The sequence below is a fragment of the Lampetra fluviatilis genome, chromosome 2 (genome assembly GCF_964198595.1).
Source record: "Lampetra fluviatilis chromosome 2, kcLamFluv1.1, whole genome shotgun sequence".
NCBI lineage: Eukaryota > Metazoa > Chordata > Hyperoartia > Petromyzontiformes > Petromyzontidae > Lampetra > Lampetra fluviatilis.
Window position 1 is genome coordinate 23,710,390 of NC_136276.1, and position 17,752 is coordinate 23,728,141.

Sequence of the window (17,752 nt, forward strand, 5' to 3'; positions counted from 1 at the left end):
AAGAGGCAGGCAACTTTTCTGAAGCTCTTCTTGATATTGGAAATGGCAGTATTCTTGCTGACGGCACAGATGGACTTATCACCGTGTCTAAAGTCATCCTTTCCACTTCAGAACAGGAACTTGAGGAAAAAGTCTACCCAAACATGCAACAACACTTTCAAGATGTTATCTGGCTTCACGCATGCATGCGAGCGCTTACCACCGTCGAGGTTATCCTCAACAGAAACGGCGGCGGTATGATTATGCACACCTACACCCCCCCCCCCCCCGTGGATAAGCCTTAATCCTCTGTGCAAACAGAGGCTAATGCTAGCAGAAAAGGAACGGCGGGATAGGGCTATGGGGCATGCCTCACCGTTAACGCTATTTCTACTGTGTAAACGTGATGTGTAAAGCACGCTGTGTAAACACGCACGTGAGAGCAAGCACGCGCAAACGACGGCGGCCGTGTGTTCTACAGTACACGTGCCTCACGCGCATGCTCAAATCACTCGCACCACCCCTGCGCTGCAGCCCTGTGCTCACTCTGGGCACACCATCTTTCCACGCAGACGCACCACACACAGATCACAGACGCTATGCCGAGGTTCTGACCACACACCCAGAAATCACACTACACAGATATTTTATACTAGAGTTTATTAATGGCGCCAATACGCGTTACCCCGAGGAAGAATATTTCACAAGGAAAGCCTAGCGTAATTCTGCCTATGAACCCAGCTACTCAAACGTCCTACCACTTACCTTGAAACTGGACTCACGGCGTCCCACAGACGCTGAGAGAGTCGGAGGGAGGAGGACGAGAGAAGACTTGCCCAATCACTGTCTCGCAGAAGCACTCGCTGGCATCACACGGATGCTGGGCTCCTACTTTTATACTCTAAACTTCAAAGGCCCCAGGGGGGGGGCGTCGCGCAGCCAATCACGTGCCTACCTTTCGATTTGCAACTGATGCCCTGCCTTTACTTGGAGCGTCTGTTACGCCTCCACCCATCGTTTTCTTCGTTCGTGCCTCCGGTTTTTTTGCTCTTTCCGCCCCTTACCCATTGTTCTCCAGTGCCCAGTAGTTTGAGCCTTCGGTTTTGCTCTTTACGCCTAATATTCCACCCTCCGTTCTCCCCACAATGTTGTGAGTAACTCATTGCGGTTGGCCCAGGGAACCTCGCCTTTTTGCACCCATACAATTTTAAGCCAATTTAAGGGCACTGCAATGGAACCTGTCCTGTGGGGGTCAGCCAATCTCCTGGCACCGGGAAACCATGGGACTCTCCCCCTAGGGGCCCTTCCGATTAAAACCCGATGTGCCAGGCAACCGCCTCCCCCCCCGCCAGGACACTACGTGGGTGTTCTGCATGCGGGTGTGTGTTTAGTGTGGGCGCCGGGAGGGAGTCGCGGCGCTTGCGGAGTTGCTCCACGGTCGTGGCACCACAGGTGATCGACAGGATCCTACTCATGGTGACAGCCCCAAGCCTTCGCTCGGGTCCACTTTTATCCTCCCAGCGTGGCCTTGCTCCGCCCCAGCCACGCACCCTTTCCAGAACCTACTCGCGGGTCCTCGGGCTTTTCTCCGTGCCCCCTCTGTAACCTTTTCCTTACATCCCTCTCTCTGGCTTGTCACGCGACCTGCTGTCAGTCAGAGCTGCTGCAACTGCAGATCCCCTTCTCTGTCAGCAAGCAGCGCTATGCTACGTAGTGACCCATTCTATGTCACGACATATTCATTCACTCACTCAACCATCAGTATATCTCTCTTCTAGCCCGTGTTATACAAAGACAAATTCACTCTACAGAACAATGGGAGAACACTGTGAAAAAGAGCTTCATAGATCATCGAATTCCTCCAGTATAAATTAATATTCTGATTCTGATACAAACTCAACAAAAAGAGGACCGCCCGGGTCGGGAGTTAAACCCAGAGTCCCTGTTGGTGAGAGGCTACGTGGCACATGTATGACGGTGCCTCTACCTTGGGGAGCATGCGGTGTCCAATCCTTTTGGGCACGGTGTCCTTGTGTGAGAGATGATTCAACCACCTTCGTGTTTAATCAGTCAGCAGATTTTTTCAGCTCCACTAGCGGTCCAACGCAAAAACAAAGCTCCCCCGTGGAGCCTCTAGCAGGCTGTTAAGGCAAGTGCTGTTAGCGAACACCTATGAAGGCCGGCAATGTGGCAAATGAGGGGGTGGGTGGTCAGCACCACGCCTGACCGCCTTTGTCTCCCCAGTGGCGATGTTTAGGACACTCTGCACCAGGTACTATTTCATCCTGAGTCGACCTACGAGAGGCCTCACGTGAGACTCTTAGACACAAAGAGAGACCAACAAACTCGCACAGAGACAAAGATCCCCCGTATAGCCTTAACAGACTTGGGGCAAGTGCTCTTAGTGAGGAGCTATGAAGGCCAGCACGGCACACGAGAGGGTGGGTGGCCAGCACCACTCCCGGTCGCCTTTGTCTCCCCAGTGGCGATTTTTACAACACACCGCACACCAGGTTCTCATTTGAGGCTGAGTCGACCTAGGGGAGGCCCAGCACTACTGGACATTTTTGGTAATTAAAGATTCTGATTCTGGTTCAAAATATTCGCCAATCGTTTTTTGGGTCGTGAGTGGGAATCGAACTTGGGTCGTGGGGCTCGTAGCGTAGTTGGAGTGCGCTAACCACTGCACCACCGCTCCCCACCAGGCTATACCGAACCCCCCGCCCCCAGTCCCGTCTCACTCTGTAGGACGGGAAGTTACCCATTAACGAGAGATACCTCACGGGGCCAGCGGGTCTGGTGAATGAACGAATCACCAGCAATGATTAAAATGTAAAGCAAGCCCCGAAGTGTGACTGGCGGTTAATCCGGTGTCACAGGTCGAGTCCTACAGCCGTGAGGTGATGGAAGGTCGAGGATCAGCGTTGCAAGTCTCTGCCTGGTTGCCTTCCTAGTTGCATGGCTGCTTGGCTGCTGTCCTAACCCCTTTATCGTATATAGTGGACCATATATCGGTGACACCGTGGCGAGATGTGAATTCCCTCATCTGGTATTCAGGAGGTCCTGGGTTCGACCCTGACCCTTGACACCTGTTGTATATTTGGAGTTTGCGTGTCTCTCTCCCCGTGGATGTTTCCCCGGGAACTCCGGTTTTTTTCCTCCACATTTAGAATAAACATCACGTGTTCAGAGTATGACTGCTGCTACAAATGTCCACGTGATAAGCCACTTCGTGGAGCTATCATTTATGGTCACCGCTTCTGATAAAGAGCTACATATATCAGTGGGCCTTACCTGCTAAAGTCAAACATAGTTATTTAGTTTAGATAAGGGGGTGGCAGCAGCAGCTACACAGTCGTCAGGAGCCGGCGCTTCCAAGAATTGCACAAGGTCCGCAGTCCTCTATATATTAAGATGTCAACAGACAATGCGTGTTTTTTATACACGTGGGAGGAAAGCGAAGCCCAAGCATGCGAGTGGGAAACATTCTATCCAGATTGAAAACAATTTCTTTAAAACTGTTTGTTATGGTGTTTAGTTTGTTGTCCTTCACCTGTACCTCCGATTTGCGCGGTTGGCTACGTTCGGTGCGAAAGGAGTTCAACATACATTCAAATTAAGGTTAGTCCGCAATTTGCTGCACCACCTCCCAGTGAGAGATGTTACGGCTCCTGCTTGACACCCACAGGAACGGGTTGTGGAAGATATGAGGGTTAGTAAACAGAAGTGAGCTACCATTTGTAGCCAGGTCGCTTCTAAAAAATAGTTACATAACTCAGTGGTCCTTACCTGGTAAAAGCAAAAAGAGTTTAGTTTGCTGCTTGCTGCTGCCATGTTGCACAAGAGCAGAACTCATTCATCATAACTCGGAGTTAGGAGTAATCTCAATGTAATCTGAGAGTACCACACCGCTTTACGATGTCCTAAAACGTTCAGCTCCCAGTTCGCCAGGGATGGTGATCCTCCAGGATGGTGGGATCGCTGTAGTTCTATGGGAAAATCTGAATGAGTCTGTGGGCCTCTGTGTGCGTGTTGGCCGTGAGTGGGAATGGAACTCGTGGTCTCCTGGGCCAACGCTCCCGAAGTAGAATATGTACACTCACTCATACACTTGCTCGGACACCAATGCACAGGTGTAACATGTTGACTGATGTGCCTGGCTAGGTACATGAGGTTACTGGACAGACCCAGGTGCCATGGGTTGATTACTGTACGATGCTAGGTGCAGGGACCCAGGTGCTATGAGTTGACGGCCTGAGATGCACCAGCTGTGCCCCTACTATGCCAACTTGCTGCGTTTAATATGCCCGGCGCTACGCTCGTTTTTGTGAGCATCGCTCATCTGCTCTCCATTGTTGCTGGAGGGCGACTGCCTCCAACTGACCAGTAGCCTCACTGTACACCTAGGCTGGTACTACCTAGTAGCATATTTAACGAACCTCCTCCACAGGGGCCGATCTTGGCGCAGTGGTTAGCGTGTTGCGCTACGAACCCGGCCACCCGAGTTTGATTTCCGGTGATGACTACCGGTGACGATTATCTGAATCGGTCCTGGACCTCCCCTAGGTCGACTCTGCCTCAAATTAGTACTTGGTGCGGTGTGTATAAACATCGCCACTGGGGAGACAAAGGTGGTCGAACAAACATTATAATGCTGGCCACGAACACATCGTGTGCTGTGCTGGCCTTTATAGGTGCTCGCTAACAGCACTTGCCCAACAGTTTGTTATGTCTATATGGGGGATTTTTGTCTCGTCTTTTGAATCTGTGGGTCTCTCTGTTAGTCTGTGTGTCTCTCCGTGTGAGACTGGTTTCTTGTATGTGTTTGCGGGTCTCTGTGAATATGTGGGTCTTTGTATGAGTATTGGGGTCTCGGTGTGTTAATTTGTGGGTTTCTGTGTGAGTATGCGGGTCTGTGTGTGTTTGTGAGTCTATGGCTCTCTGTGTGAGTCTGTGGGGCTCTATGTGTGAGTCTGTGGGTTTCTGTGTGAATCTGTGGGTCTCTCTGTGAGTCTGTGGACTGTGTGTGTGTCTGTGGGTTGCTGTGGTTCTGCGGGTCTCTGTGTGTATGAGTCTGGAGGTCTCTGCGTGTGTGGCCCAAAGGTGCGGTGTGTAAACATCGCCACTAGGGAGACAAAGGCGGCCGGGCGTGGTCCTGGCCACCCACTCCCTCGTTTGCCATGCCAGCCTTTATAGGTGCTCGCTAACAGAATTTGCCCCAACAGTCTGTTAAGGCCACACTGGGGATCTTTGTCTTTTGTGTTGAACTGCTCAAGCGAGTTGCTGTTATTGTTGTCTTGGTGGTGGGGGAGGGTCTTAAAATAAATATGCTTATTTAACTTCTGTTAATCGTCCACTAAACACCCGTGCTTCACATTAATGGCACTCCTTTCAAACCCACCCCTACGTGCGTATAAAACATCTGCTGGTGTTGGGAAGGTTCCCATTGATCTCCGTGCTGTAGAGAGGGAGACATCCCCAGACAATCGCAGCGACAATTGCGGCTCTTCCCACTCACCAGGTGAGATTAGCTCGGGACACTCACACCTGGCCCGTTACACCACATGTGATGGTGTCACTTTAAGAGCCATAGACTCACGCGGAGACCGATAAACTCACACAGAGACCCATACACCCACACAGAGACTCATAGACTCACATTTAAACAGAGACCCACAGACTCACACAGAGACCCATAGACTCACACAGAGACCTATAGACTCACAAAGACTCATAGACTGCGGGCTGTGTTGAGTATACGGGCAGTGGTGAGTCTACGGGCAGTATTAAGGCTACGGGCAGTGTTCAGTCTACAGACAGTGTTGAGTCTACGGACAGTGTGAGTCTACGGGTAGTGCTGAGTTTAAGGGCAGTGCTGAGTTTAGGGGCAATGTTGAGTCTACGGGCAGTGTTGAGTCTACGGGCAGTGTTGAATCGATGGGGAGGTGAATTTACGGGCAGTGTTGAGTCTACGGGCAGTAATTGAGTCTACAGGCAGTGTTAAATCTATGGGCAGTGTTGAATCGATGGGGAGTGTTGGATTTACGGGCAGTGTTGAGTCTATGGGCAGTGTTCAATCTACGGGCAGTGTTGAATCGATGTGGAGTGTTGAATTTAAGGGCAGTGTTAAATCGATGGGGAGGTGAATTTACGGGCAGTGTTGCATCTTCGGGCAGTGCTGAATCGATGGGGAGTGTTGGATTTACGGGCAGTGTTGAGTCTACGGGCAGTGTTGAGTCTATGGGCAGTGTTGAATCTACGGGCAGTGTTGAATCGCTGTGGAGTGATGAATCTACGGGCAGTGTTGTATCTATAGGCAGTGTTGAGTCTACGGGCAGTGTTGAATCTACGGGCAGTGTTGAGTCCTTGGGGAATGTTGAGTCTGGGCAATGTTGAGTCTACATGTTTTGTTGAGTCTATGGTGAGTGCTGCGTCTATGTGCATTGTTAGTATATGGGGAGTGTTGAGTCTATGGTCAGTGCTGAGTCTACGGTCATTGTTGAGTCGGGTCACATGGTCATTATGATACAGGGTTGCCCAAAGGTATCGACACAGGGTTATTATATAGGTGTCCTAAACGTCAGTACACATAGGGTCATTATACAGGGTGGCCCAAAATGCAAGACACATAGGTTTATTATACAGGGTGGCCTGAAAGTAAAGACATACAGAGTTGTTATACAGGGTGGCTCAAAGTCAAGAGACATAGGGTCATTATACAGGGTGGCCCAAAATGCAAGACACCTAGGTTTATTATACAGGGTGGCCGAAAAGTCATGACACAGGGTTATTATACAGGGTGGCCCAAAAGTCAGAACACATAGGGTCGTTATACAGCGTGGCCCCAAAGTCAAGCCATATAGAGTCATTATACCGGGTGGCTCAAAGTCAAGTGACATAGGGTCATTATACAGGGTGGCCCAAAAGTATGGATATAGTTTTGTTATACAGGTGGTCTAAAATTCAGGACGCTTAGGTTGATTATACAAGGTGGCCTAAAAGTCCGGACACGAATGCTGATTATACACGTGGCCTAAAAGTCAGAATACATGTAGTTATTGTGCAGGGTGGCCCAAAATTAAAGAAACAGGTTCATTATACAGGGTGGCGTTAAAGTGAGGAAATATAGGGTTATTATACAGGGGTACCCTAAAATTAGGACACAGGGTTATTATACACAGTGGCCCAGCAGTCGAGACATGTAGGGTCATAATACACGGTGGCACAAGAGTCAGGAGAAATAGGATAAAGGGTGGCCTAAAGTCAGAACACACATGGTTATTATAGAGGGTATCCCAAAAGTAAATACATATAGGGTCATTTTTATACAGGGTGGCCAAAAAGTGAGGACACGTAGGGTTATTATACAGGGTGGCCGAAAAGTCAAGATACAGGTTCATTATACAGTGGCCTAAAAGTCAGAATATATAGGGTTATTATAAAGGTGGCCCAAAAGTAAAGACATAGGGTTGTTATTATTATATAGGTTGGCCCAAAAATCTGGATATATTGGGTTATTATATAGGTTGGCCCCAAATTCAGGACACAGAGGGTTATTTTACAGGGTGGCCTAAAATTCAGAACGCATAGGATTAGTAGACAGGTGGCCTAAAAATCAGGGCACATAGGGTCATTATAAAGGGTGGCGCAAAAGTCGAGGCACTGGTTCATTATAAGGGTCTCCTAAAAGTCAGGACACACACACACCATCACACTCTCAGACTCACACACTCACCCTCACATTCTCAGACTCACAGACACATACACTCACCCTCAGACTCACACACACACTTAAAACTCACACTCTCAGACTCACACACATACACTCACTCTCAGACTCACACACACACTCACTCACACACTCACTCTCACACTCTCAGACTCACACACTCACACTGGTAGACTCACACACACACACTCACCCTCACACTGTCAGACTCACACACACACACATGCACTCTCACACTCTCAGACTCACACACACATACACTCACTCTCAGACTCACACACTCACTCTCAGACTCACACATACACTCACTCTCAGACTCACACACTCACTCTCAGACTCACACATACACTCACTCTCAGACACAGACATTCACTCTCACACTCTCAGACTCACACACTCACTCTCAGTCTCGCACACACACTCACTCTCATACTCTCAGACTCACAAACACACACTCACTCTCACATTGTCAGACTCACACACACATACACTCACACACTCAGACTCACACACATACACACTCACTCTCACACTCTCAAACTCACTCACACACACACTCTCACACTTTCAGACTCACACACACACTCAGCGCGGCGTTCAGGGGGGGGGGGGGGCAGTTGGATGAGTGGGCATGTTTACCCTTCCCCCCCACTTTCCCTGACATCGTCAACCAATCGCGGCGTTGCTCGTTTTCGGTGGGGAGGGGATTGCATGAGTGGGTGTTTACACCCCACCTCTACCAATGGCGTCCCCGCTCGGCGTTTGGGGGGGGGGCAGTTGGATTAGTGGGCATGTTTACCCTTCCCACCCTCCCCGACATCGACAACAATCGCGGCGTTGCTCATATTCGGTGGGGAGGGGATTGCATGAGTGGGCGTGTTTACACCCCACCTCTACCAATGGCGGCCCCGCTCGGCGTTTGGGGGGGGGGGGGAAGTTGGATGATTGGGCGTGTTTACCTTCCCCCCACCCTCCCCGACATCCTCAACCAATCGTGGCCCTGCTCGGCGGTCGGTGGGGGGGTGCATGGGTGGGCTGCATTCCGATTCACGACAGACAAATAATCCCTGGTGGGCAGTGTGGAATCTGTTATTCCTACCTGTAAAACGTTTAGTTTTATAAGGCCACCACGGGGAGACCAGCCCCTCCTCACCCAGCCCCACCCCTCCTACCCCCCACCCAGCCCCTCCCCACCCAGCCCCTCCCCACCCTCCCCTCCCCACCCTACCCTCCCAACCAAGCCCCTCCCTCCCCTCTCCACCCATCGCCACCCACCCCTCCAATATTTGGAATGCACGACGGACAGAATAATCCCCCGTGGGCTGGTGTAACCAGGAGGTTACTACCAGTATAAGTGGTCTAAAAGTCAAGGTACAGGTTCATTTTTCAAGGTTGCATAATATTCAGGACACATTGGGTTACTATACAGGTGGGCTAAAAGTCAGGGCACGTAGTTATTGTAGAGGTTGGCCCAAAATTCAAGAAACAGGTTCATTCTAGATTTAAAGTTTTCATGACTGCAAGGATCCATACTTTTAGTTTTTTTCGGTAAAGTCACGTAGGTAAAAAATAATAAAATGAAATAAATTAAAATGAAAACAACTAAATTAAATCACCACAGTAAAATTACAGTAATGTTGTTGTGGCGGTTCCACCTGAAGACGGAGGCTTGTGTTGCTTCCGAAACGTCGTGATTTCATTTAGTTGTTTTCATTAAAAAACATTTTTTTATGATTTTTTACCTACGTGACTTTTCCGAAAAAAACTAAAAGTACAGGTTCTTCATATAGCTTGACCTAAAATTCAGGATACATAGGGTTATTATATAGGTGGCCTAAAAATCAGGACAGATGTGATTATTCACGGTGGCCTGAAAGTCAGAACAAATATGATTTTTATACAGGTGGCCGACAATTCACGACACATTGGGTTATTATAAAGAGTGCCCCAAAAGTCAGGATACACAGGGTTATTATATAAGTGGCCTAAAATGATGGACACATGAGGGTATTATACAGGTGGCCTCAAGGCAGGACACGTAGAGTTTTTATTCAGGGGGCCTACAAGTCAGGACACATAGTTATTTTACAGTGGCCCAAAAGTCAGGATACAGAGGGTTTTTATACAGGTGGCCTAAAAGTGAGAATACATAGGGTTACTATAAAGGTGGCCTAAAGCCAAGACACACAATGTTATTATACAGGGTGGCCCAAAAGTTAAAACACATAGGGTTATTCAGGTGGCCTAAAAATCGGGACACAGGATTATTATACAGGTGGCCCACAATTCAAGAAACAGGTTAATTACACAGGGTGACCTAAAATTCAGGACATATAGTGTCATTGTACAGTGGCCCAAAAGTCAAGACACAGGTTCATTATACAGGGTGGCCCAAAAATCAGGACACATGGACATTATACAGGGTGGACCAAAAGTCAGGACACATAGGATTATTAAAAACGTGGCCTACAAGTAATGAACACAGGGTTATTTTGCACAGTGCCCCAAAAATCGGGACACATAGGGTTATTATGAGGGTGGCCCAACATTTAAAACACAAAGGGTTATTATTTTTCATTGTGGCCGAAAAGTCAGGACACATCGGGTTATTATACACGGTGGCCCAAAGTCAAGACACATAGGTTGGCCTAAACGTTAGTACACAGGATTATTATACAGGTGGCCTAAAAGTCAGGAAACATTTAGTTATTGTCCAGGGTGGCCCACAATTCAAGAAACAGGTTCATTATACAGAGTGGCCTAAAGTCAGAACACATAGGGGTTTTATTCAGGTGGCATAAAAGTCAGGATTATACAAGGTGGCCCAATACCAGGAAATATCGAGTTATTATACAGGGAGTTCCTGAAGTCAGGACACGTAAGGTTATTATCCAGGGTGGGACAAAAGTCAGGAAACACAGGGTTATTATACAGGGTGGCCCAAAAGTTAAAACACATAGTGTTATTATTTTACATTGTGGCGAAAAGTCAGGACACATATAGTTATTATACAGGGTGGCCCAAAATTCAAGACACATAGGGTTATGATAAAGGTGGCCTAAAAATTTGGACACATAGGGTTATTATGAAGGTGGCCTAAAGTCAGTACACATAGGGTTATTATACAGGTGGCCTAATAGGACACATCGGGTTATTATACAGGGAGGCGTACAAATCAGGACACATATGGTTATTATACTGGGTGGCCCGAAAGGTCAGGATAAACAGTTATTTTTAAACCAAGTAAGTATTTGATTGAGTGTATAAGTGAGTGCTTGAGTGAGTGCATGAGTCAGTGTATGAGTGAGTATTTGAGTGAATGTATGAGCATGTGAGTGTATGAGTGAGTTATGAGTTAGTATTTGAGTGATTGGTACCATCGTACGCACGATTATTACCTCATTTATGAACGATCTTCTGTTGCGCCTATGACATCGTTTGCCTCTAAAAAAACCCCGATACAGCAGGGTGAGGATGAATGAAAACAAAGGCGGCCGTGAGAGGGCGCAGTGGGGGACCAAGGCTGACTATCTCCTCAGCTGTGTCGGCTTTGCGGTTGGTCTTGGCAACGTCTGGAGATTCCCATATCTGTGCCAGACGTACGGTGGAGGTAAGTCAGCGAGTGTGTGTGTATGTGGTGAGTCTGTGGATTTGTGTGTGAGTCTATGTGCCTTTGTATGAGTCTATGGTTCTCTATGTGAGTTTATGGTTCTCTGCGAGTTCATGGGTCTCTGTGTGGTGAGTCTATAGGTCTCTGTGTGAGTCTGCGGGTGTGTGTGTAAGTCTGGGTCTATGTGTGAGACTGTGGGTTTCTGTGCCAGACATACAGTGAGGGAAAAAGTATTTGATCCCCTGTTAATTTCGTACGTTTGCCCACTGGCAAAGTAATGATCAGTCTATAATTTTAATGGTAGGTTTATTTGAACAGTGAGAGACAGAATAACAACAACAAAATCCAGAAAAACGCATGTCAAAAATGTTATAAATTTATTTGCATTTTAATGAGGGAAATAAGTATTTGACCCCTCTGCAAAACATGACTTAGTACTTGGTGGCAAAACCCTTGTTGGCAATCACAGAGATCAGACGTTTCTTCTAGTTGGCCACCAGGTTTGCACACATCTCAGGAGGGATTTTGTCCCACTCCTCTTTGCAGATTTTCTCCAAGTCATTAAGGTTTCGAGGCTGACGTTTGGCAATTCGAACCTTCAGCTCCCTCCACAGATTTTCTATGGGATTTAGGTCTGGAGACTGGCTAGGCCACTCCAGGACCTTAATGTGCTTCTTCTTGAGCCACTCCTTTGTTGCCTTGGCCGTGTGTTTTGGGTCATTGTCATGCTGGAATACCCATCCACGACCCATTTTCAATGCCCTGGCTGAAGGAATGAGGTTCTCACCCAAGATTTGACGGTACATGGCCCCGTCCATCGTCCCTTTGATGCGGTGAAGTTGTACTGTCCCCTGAGCAGAAAAACACCCCCACAGCATAATGTTTCCACCTCCATGTTTGACGGTGGGGATGGTGTTCTTGGGGTCATAGGCAGCATTCCTCCTCCTCCAAACACGGCGAGTTGAGTTGATGCCAAAGAGCTCCATTTTGGTCTCATCTGACCACAACACTTTCACCCAGTTGTCCTCTGAATCATTCAGATGTTCATTGGCAAACTTCAGACGGGAATGTATATATGCTTTCTTGAGCAGGGGGACCTTGCGGGCGCTGCAGGATTTCAGTCCTTCACGGCGTAGTGTGTTACCAACTGTTTTTTTGGTGACTATGGTCCCAGCCGCCTTGAGATCATTGACAAGATCTTCCCGTGTAGTTCTGAGCTGATTCCTCACCGTTCTCATGATCATTGCAACTCCACGAGGTGAGATCTTGCATGGAGCCCCATGCCGAGGGAGATTGACAGTTCTTTTGTGTTTCTTCCATTTGCGAATAATCACACCAACTGTTGTCACCTTCTCACCAAGCTGCTTGGCGATGGTCTTGTAGCCCATTCCAGCCTTGTGTAGGTCTACAATCTTGTCCCTGACATCCTTGGATAGCTCTTTGGTCTTGGCCATGGTGGAGAGTTTGGAATCTGATTGATTGATTGCTTCTGTGAACAGGTGTATTTTATACAGGTGTAGTGGGTTCGAATTAGGTGCACACACACACAGCTTGGAGGCAACACTATTTATTAAACGGTAAGTAATATAACACTGTACATGAGGTGGTGACCACCTTCCTCAACTCACTAACACTCTGGAACACGACACAGAGTGGACCAGGCAGGCAACGGGCTGCCTGGTCCAGGACGACGACCCGGGACTTGAGGACCGATGATGTCGTCTTCACTTCGGAGTTCAACAGCCCCGCTCTGCATCCACACCCCGCTTATATCCGCTCCGGCGTGGCCGGCTCCGCCCAGGCATGGCCGGCTCTGCCCAGGCCACGCCTCCCTTCCCAGGCCACGCCTCCCTTCCCCCACCTCAAGGGAAGGTCTGGGTCCCTCCACCACGTGACCCCCCAGGCACCCCCTTGGGGCCCCCAGCCCTCGTACGTGCCGACACAGTAGTGACGTCCTATGTCACTACATCACACCCCCCCCCCCCCCTGTATAAACACACAGCCGTCCCCGGCTGTAACACAACTGTGAAACATCGAAAAAGTGTGCCTCCGAACCAGCAACATCAATAAATGACCGTCGTCCGATAAGAAATACAATCACGTAATATACACAGAATCGACGAGGGTAAAAGGAAGGGAACCCCATAGAAAAGGGGAATTAACAACAACAAATATACATGAAAACTGGCTAACCCACTTATGCTCCAGCACAGCCTCCCCGTGAGAATCACGCATGCACCGACATGTGAGTGTGGCCATTGGAACGACGGCGTAGGCAATGAGCAAGGCGTCTGAGAGCCATGTAGAGCAGCCAGTCTTCCACAAGTCCATGTGGCCGGGCCCCCCAGGGCAGGTGCACACACCCCCCCTGGAGGCCCTGGGGAACCAGAAGCGGCCCAAAGGGCACGGCCCCTCCCCAGGAGTCAAGAACAGGAGGAGCAGGAGTAGCTGACGCATGCTCTACTCCCTCCCCCCCCAGTCCATAGCCGGTCGGCATAACCGGCCAGTCCAAGGTGCCAGGTAGATACTGCCTCCTGTGACGAGAAACAAACCCTCCTGAGGCATCACTCAACGAACACTCACCTCCACTCTTCGGACATGACAGTCACCCGGCCCCAGGGTAGTGGAGATGATTGTATACCGCCCGGTGGGAGAAAATAAAACTAAAATATACAGATTCCGACGCGTTGGATGCACAACCAACACCGGTAATCGAACAGAAATCACACAACCACCCCATGGATGGCAGGGTTCCACACCACCGTACCACTGTCCCATCCGTCAGGTGGTAAGAAGGCAAAAATCAACATGTCTAGCACCCCTCTACACACATTAATTAATATTCCGGATGTCTGTCTACGTCCCGGGTCGAGAAGTCGTACTTCAGGGTCGACCCATTTACTGGGCAAAGAAGTCGCACTTCAGGGCTGCTCCAGTATCTACATTTTAAAATATATATATATAAAATTGACATGACACAAACAAAATAAATCTGCCTGCTCTAGCCCAGAAATGGCGGCCGCACGCGCGAACCGCATCTCCAAGGCTACCTGTGCTTGCGTCCCAGCAGCCCTCACTGAGGACCACCACATACATTACATGTCACCTGTTAGCACCCCCCACTTTTCCGACGTGGCTTCTCCATCCTAAAACCGTCCACGTCGGCCATATCGGGGGGGAATTTTATGTAACCACCCCACCGCCTTTCCGACGCGCGTCACAACCAGTAGCACGCGTCAGCCGTATCGGGGGAATTTTAACCCAGTCTCTCTCCAAGACTCGCATCGCAGCATATAGCTTTACCGACCGAGCTGAGACGACCCATCGTTCACTCACTGTACAACATGCACCCTAACAACAGAGGGATACAGTCCCAACGTAACGGGACAACTACACCTGAACACTACGAATCTCCAGCCCATTGTTTCAACGCGCCTCGGAGTGTCTCAATCTCCGGGCCGTCAGGGCGAGCCTACAGCTCCAAACGCACCACGGAGGGTCTCAACCTCCGAGCCGTCAGGTCAAGCCGTCAGCCATAGTGTAATGCGAGCAAGGATTGAGGGGGGGCGGAGTCTGGGTCACGTGGGGAGTGGGTGGAGTTAGGGTCACGTGGGGGAGAGGATTTAGGGAGAGAACCGGAAGGGGAAGGGAGAGTTGAGACGGAGTCAAATACGAGGAGGCCACGCTGGGCAAGACGGAGAGAGTGGCGCGGTCGCCACGCGGTGGGAGACGTCGACACCGACAGCCATCGGTGTCAGACGAAGAGAGCTAACGGGGCAGTGAGAGGCTAGCTGTGAAAGGGGCAGCAGTGACGCTAGATAGTGGGGCAGCGGTGTGGCTGCAAGGATTGCCTGAAGGGGCAGCAGGGAGACTGCATATTGGAGCAGCAGGGAGACTGCACAACGGAGCAGCCGAGGGCTGTGGAGAGGTCGTCGAGCGGGACGCGGGCCTGAGCGAGACGCCGTGGTATCGAGATTCTACGAACCCAATAAAGGACAACGGAGATCGACATCTGAGACAGAGTCCTTTATTACATTGGTGTCAGAAGTGAAACGGCATGTCAAAACAGCTCAGGAGGAAGACCGTCCCTGCACCATCTTCGGCAACATCTTCCGACGACAACCTCCCTCCAGCGGTGGCGCTACCCACGATGGAGGAGAAAAGCGGAGCGGGGACGAGCGGGGTTCCAGCCGTGCAGGACGTGGCCGCCTCAGTGGGCCCACCCGCGCGACTGGATGCTGAGGACGGATGGCGACAGGTGGCGGCGCAACTGGAGGTGCTGAAGACGGTGTTGGCGAAATTGTGCGTCCTCGTGACGCCGGCGACGACTTCGGGGAGGCCCGGTGAGGAACAACGGGCCGGTGCCTTGCCGTCCCCATCAGCCCTCTCGACCACGCGACACGAAGACGCCATCTTGGGCGTGGCCGAGGAAGAACGGCGGGAAGCCGCCATCTTGCGCCCTCCACCGCGGGAAGCCGCCATCTTGCACACGTTGCGGAGCGACGCCATCTTGTCGCTGCCGCGCGTGTCACCATGGGAGGAGGACAGAGGAGCAAGAACCCGCAGCCGTCATTTAACAACGGTCAAAGAATTCTCAATCGGCAGCGATTGGAGCACATTCGCCTGCCGTTTTCAAGCGGCCGTACGCTCCGCCAAATGGACGGACGCGGAGGCCCTGGAAGTCTTACCAACACTTCTCGACGACGAGTCCGTCCGGTTCTTCCGCTCCATCAAAGCCGACAAGAAGAAGACGCTGCAGCGTGTCTTCGAGGAGATGGCGGATGCGTACGAGCCTCCGGACGACGCCCATCGGAGATTTGAACAGCGCCAACGGGCGCCTGATGAATCGCCGGTGGCCTTCAGAGGCGCAGGTCTGGAACTGGCGATGGCGGCATACCCCGAGACGGAGCCCGATTTGTTGGAGCCCCTCGTGTTGGGAAAAATGCTCGAATTATCTAGAGACCTGGGGATCCCCATGCCGGTGTGCAGCCATGATAAATTGACGTCCCGTGCTGTGGCTAAGTGCTTGGACGCTCAATTTAATCTCCGACGCTGGAAGCAGGTGTCAGCTTGGACGGGGGGGGGCCCGTCGTTGAAGGCGGTGCTACGGGGTGGGATCCTACGAAGGCGATCTGCGTTCCTGATGACAAGGGTCCGCAGGAGTTGACGGCCACCTCCGCCCAGTGGCCTGCTCAGGGGGGGGACAGGGCCGAGGTCCGGGCCGCCAGCGCGGGAGCGTCGGGACAGGGGGGGGTGCCGCGCGTCGGAACGACGTGGAGTGTTTCCGCTGCGGCCGTAACGGCCACTTCACCAGGGACTGTTGGGCTCGCATCCCGGGGCCGCCCCAGCAGGAGGCCTTGATCACGGACGTCGCGCGAAAGGACCCACCAGTACAGGCAAGTCGGTGCGCACCAGACACCCGGCAAGGCCTGTCACCTCATGCATCACCATCGCCGCGCGGTTTGTTTGTCTTTAACAACAAGGTGCCTCCGGTTGACCCGTGTCGCTCGCTGACGCAATGGCGCCGATTGGCACGCAGGGTAGTTGCGGCCGCTACGGGGTCGTATTTCGGATGTCATTTTCCATCTTTTGGGCATTCCGCCAGGGAGAGTGCGAGCGGTTTATGATTCATGCATAGCGGCGAACGGGGGAAGTATGGGCATTGTGGGCCAGGTGGACGCCAACATATCCATCGGGGGGGTGTCGGCTTCAGGGACCGTGTTGATCTCTAGGTCCCTCGCGGTACCCTGTTTGTTGGGGACTGATTTCCTGGCAAAAATGCCCATTCAAATAAGGATTGATCAAAACTGCATTGAATTACCGGGGGGGCGCAAAATTTCGTTCCTACCGTCGCCATGGGGCCGGCCTGCCCCTGTTTGCCAGGTGCAGGCGCTGTCTGAGGTATCTGTTAACATTCCACCTGGTTCGCAGATGCTTATCCCGTTGAGATATCGGAAGCCAGTATCTGGCGTTGAGGGAGCGGCGGGGGTTCTGTTATCGCCGTCCACGGCTATAACGGGCGGCTCGGCGCTGGTTGGGGCACAAACAATTGTCCAGCCGGGCCAGCCCCCGTTCTTACAGGTGCTAAATGGGAGTGCAGAGAATGTCAGTGTCCCGGCCGGAACGGTTGTGGCTCACGCCACGACCGCGTTCACGACCCATGACAACCGGGTCCGCCGGGACATGGTAGGGGGGGTTTCAGGGCCAACGGGGCAGGATGACCGTTGGGTTGCCGAGTTATGCGGGGAGAATTCATCCCTGACCAGAGAGCAACGGTCCGCGCTTCGCGCGCTGTTGCTAAGTTATTCCGACGTGTTCAGCTCCGATGATTTTGACTTGGGACGCACCTTTCTGCTTTCCCACCACATTGATACGGGGGATGCCGCTCCCATTCGGTTGAACTCGCATCGGTTGAGCCCGACGGAGTGGGATCA

The 17,752-nt window shown here is 51.1% G+C and overlaps 1 pseudogene; it reads left to right on the plus strand.

Moving 5' to 3' along the window:
- Positions 1 to 5,358: 5,358 nt before the first annotated feature.
- LOC144944355 (sodium-dependent neutral amino acid transporter B(0)AT1-like) overlaps positions 5,359 to 17,752 on the plus strand; it is a 165,940-nt pseudogene continuing 153,546 nt past the window's right edge.